Source organism: Nicotiana attenuata, unplaced genomic scaffold (assembly GCF_001879085.1).
Source record: "Nicotiana attenuata strain UT unplaced genomic scaffold, NIATTr2, whole genome shotgun sequence".
Lineage (NCBI taxonomy): Eukaryota > Viridiplantae > Streptophyta > Magnoliopsida > Solanales > Solanaceae > Nicotiana > Nicotiana attenuata.
Window position 1 is genome coordinate 275,782 of NW_017671515.1, and position 4,166 is coordinate 279,947.

Below are 4,166 nucleotides of genomic sequence, written 5' to 3' on the forward strand. Positions count from 1 at the left end.
CTGGGACTGAATCAACAGAAGGGGTATCAACACTAACATCTCTCACACAAGCTAAATACGCGACGCACCCCTTCTCAACCATACGCTGAGCTTTAAGGAAAGAGATAACTCTACTGGGAGTGTGATCTAAAGTACCACTCCACTTGATACGCGGAATACCTAGCATAGCCAGCGTCACGGTCTTGGCGTGACAATCAAGAATAGCAAAATGGGGTGACAACCAGTCCATGCCCAAAATAATGTCAAAATCAACCATACCAAGTAACAATAAATCCACTCTAGTCTCAAAACCACGAATAGTAACCAAACATGATCGATAAACATGGTCCACAACAAGAGAATCCCCCACATGAGTAGAAACATAAACGGGGGCACTCAAAGAATCCCGAGGCACACATAAATACGGAGCAAAGTAAGAAGACACATAAGAATAAGTAGAGCCCGGATCGAATAGAATCGATGCCTCTCTGTGACAAACCAGTATAATACCTGTAATGACGGAGTCGGAGGCAACAACCTCGGTACGACCAGGAATAACATAATATCTGGCCCGACCCCTCTCTCGAAGGCGACCTCTGTCTCCCCGACCTCCGCCCCTAGCCGGCTGGGCAGGTGGGGTAGCAGCTGGAGCTGTGACCGTGGCCTGAGAACTCTGAGGAGCACGCTGTGGCTGGGCAGTCTGTGAAGATGCACCCCTACCAAGTATGGGGAAGTCCCTAACCATGTGGCGTGTATCACCACACTCGAAACAAGCTCTGGGAGGACGCGGTGGTTTTGACTGGCTAGGGCCAGGTCTGCTGGACTGACCTCTGGAAGCACCCCACGCAGGTGGCGCGCTAGAAACTGGAGGTGCATAGTAAGGCTCCTGAGGTGTAGGCGGAGCTGGAGCACTGCCGGCTGCTGGAAGAGCTGAATGAACAGGGCGACCCGCATAACCTCTACCATAACGACCTGCTGATGGGGTACGGGCACCAGAGTAGTGACCCGACTCTCGAGACCTCTTGGCCTCCCTCTCCCCTCGCTCCCAGGCGAGCATACCCTCAATCCTCCTAGCAATGCTCACTACCTGCTGATAAGGAATGTCCATCTCCAACTCTCGAGCCATGCTAGATCTGATGGGTGGGATAAGGCCCTCAATGAACCTGCGGACTCTCTCCCAAACTATAGCAACCAAGGCCGGTGCATGCCTGACCAACGTGGTATAGCGGATAGCATACTCCGAAATGGTCATAGCACCCTGGCGCAAATGCTCAAACTCTGCGCGCCATGCGTTCCTAAGACTCTGGGGAACAAACTCTCTCATAAACATGTCTGAGAACTAGGTCCAGGTCAGTGAGGCAGCCTCGGCTGGACTATCTATCTCATAAGTGCGCCACCGATCATAGGCGGCTCCCTGAAGCCGGAAAGCAGTGAAAGAAACCCCGTTGGACTCCACTATGCCCATAGTGCAAAGAATACGGTGACACTCCTCTACAAATCCCAAGGCATCGTCTGATGCTAATCCACTAAACACTGGAGGATCATACTTCTTGAACCTCTCAAGTCTCCGTTGCTCGTCCTCTGAAGCAACTGACCCATCCTCGGGCTGAACTGGCACTGCAGGCGGTGCAAGAATAATCTCGGGAGCCTGCTCAACCTGCACTCGCTGCTCGGGAGTTCGGACGACGGGAGTCTGTGCTCCTCCCCCGGCCTGGGATGTGGCTGCAGCAAGGGGAAGCAACCCTGCCTGAGCTAAGGTGGTGTACATGCTCATGAACTGAGCCAAAGTCTCCTAGAGAGCTGGAGTAGTAGTGGCAGTAGTAGGCGCCAGGTGCCTGGGCTCCGGTTGGATCTGTTGGTGGTACCTCGGCGGCAGCTCGCACAGGTGCTCTGGCTGCACCACGTGCGCGTCCTCGACCTCTCCCCCGGCCCCAGCCTCTGACGGCTGCAGTAGGGGGCGCGGGTGCCTGATCATCTCGAGTAGCACGTGTCCTCACCATCTATGAGAGAATAGAAGTCAGAAGTTTAGAATAGATGTCAAAAATATCGCACGACAAGGAATTCAAATGAAATGAAAATTTTTCCTAAGCAGTTACATAGCCTCTCGTAGATAAGTACAGACGTCTCCGTACCGATCGGCGAGACTCTAATAAACCGGCCTGTGTTCCGTGACTCCTATGAACCTAGAGCTCTGATACCAACTTGTCACGACCCCAGTTCGCCCTCCGTGAACATGTCGTGATGGCACCTAGTCCCTACGACTAGGTAAGCCTAACAATGCGGAAAAATAATATAACTTGCGGAAACTTTTAATTAAACCAAGCAAAATTAGAAGGAAACTGTATATAGGTGCCACTTGGCATATACAACTCAAAAATAAATTGCGGAAGTCAAAAATCTCATCCCAAAACCCGGACACTCACGGGAACCACAGGCTAATAGAATTGTAATACGCTGCTCTAACTCCAGAATGTCTAAACAACTGAAAGAAAAGGATAGAATAACTACTAAAGCTGGAACATAATAGAGACTCCTGGTCTGCGGACGCGGAAGATATACCTCGAAGTTTCCGCTAGATCTCTCCGCCTCGAGGATAGTGCGCCTGAGTGGAGGTACCTAGATCTACACATGAAAAACATGCGCAGAAGGGGCATGAGTACACCACAGCGGTACTCAGTAAGTGCCAAGCCTAACCTCGGTTGGGTAGTAACGAGGAAGGTCAGGGCCCTACTGAGGTTAAACAATATAATACGAATTTAACAATATGAAATCTGCCAGTAATAATGGGTACAGCAGAGAGAATATACAGGTTAAACAAGGCAATAACAACTACACCAAGAACAGAGTAAACACGGAATATGTACAGCTCAATACCAAAGGTAACCATGAGGATCTCCCAGGATACCGTCCTGTAGTCCTTTTCTCAACTGTCCAGTGGATCTCCCGGGATACCGTCCCGTAGTCCATCACATGTATAAATTCGAAGGGTCTCTCGGGACACCGTCCCGTAGTCCAACAATCAATGTGCAGAGGGGGGGGATCTATCGGGAATCTAACCCGCAGTCCCAAAGTAAAAGTGCAGGGGGATCTACGGGGAATCGAACCCGTAGTCCCAAAGTAAACAAACAAAAGGGGGGAGCTACCGGAATCCCACATCCGTAGTCCCAATGTAAATGCGCAACCACAACCAGAAGATACTCATAAATGAAGTACAAAAGGCAAGCAACAGGTAGTACTAGCCTAGCATGCTTCACGAAGTACAGTCAAGGCAACGTAAACGATTAGGCAAGTTAAATCAACTAAACATGCTTTTCTAATCTAGCACAGGTTATAATTGCAAGTAAAATAAAGCAAATGTGAAGGAAACTCATGTCTCGATATCTTAAGTAAAAATCGGATTTTCAACAATTGGCTCAAGTACGCGCTCGTCACCTCACATACAAGGCACTCAAATACCAAATAACAAATCCTAAGGGGAAAGGTCCCCTAAACAAGGTTAGACAAGCCACTTACCTCGAACCGGTACAAAAATCAACCAGAAACCACACCTTTGCCACGAGTATCCGACTCCAAATGGCCCAAATCTATTCAATTCAATTACACATTATAAATAACATCGCAAGCAACTGATTCTACTAATTAATTCAATGCTAAGGCATGAAATTAGGTAAAATGACCAGAATGCCCCTCAGGCAAACGTCTCGGAATCGAATAATTTTCACATTTTCAGAACCCTCGTACTCTCACGAGTCTAACCATATAAAAATCTCCCAAATCGGAGGTCAAATACCCACTCAAAACTCAATAGTTTAGCCTATGAAGTTTTACCCATTTTTCATTAGAAAATCCGAATTTAAGGATGAATTTGTGATTAGATTAGTGGGTATTAAGCATAAGAGAGTAGAGAATCGTTACCCAATCGTTGCTCTCGAAAACCCTTCGAAATTTCTCCCAAATCCGAGCTCTCTAGCTTGAGTTTTGTTAAAAATGGCTAAACCCTCGTTTTGAAATGTTAAATACTGTCCAGACACTCAATGCATTGCGAACGCGGAGATTAGATCGCATTCGCGGAGAAGAAAAATGGAAGATGTCAAAAATGCCCTTCGCAATCGCAAGGGGTAGGATGCGAACACGAAGGCCTGGGAGTTAAAAGCTACGCGAACGCATGGCCTGTAACGCGATCGCGA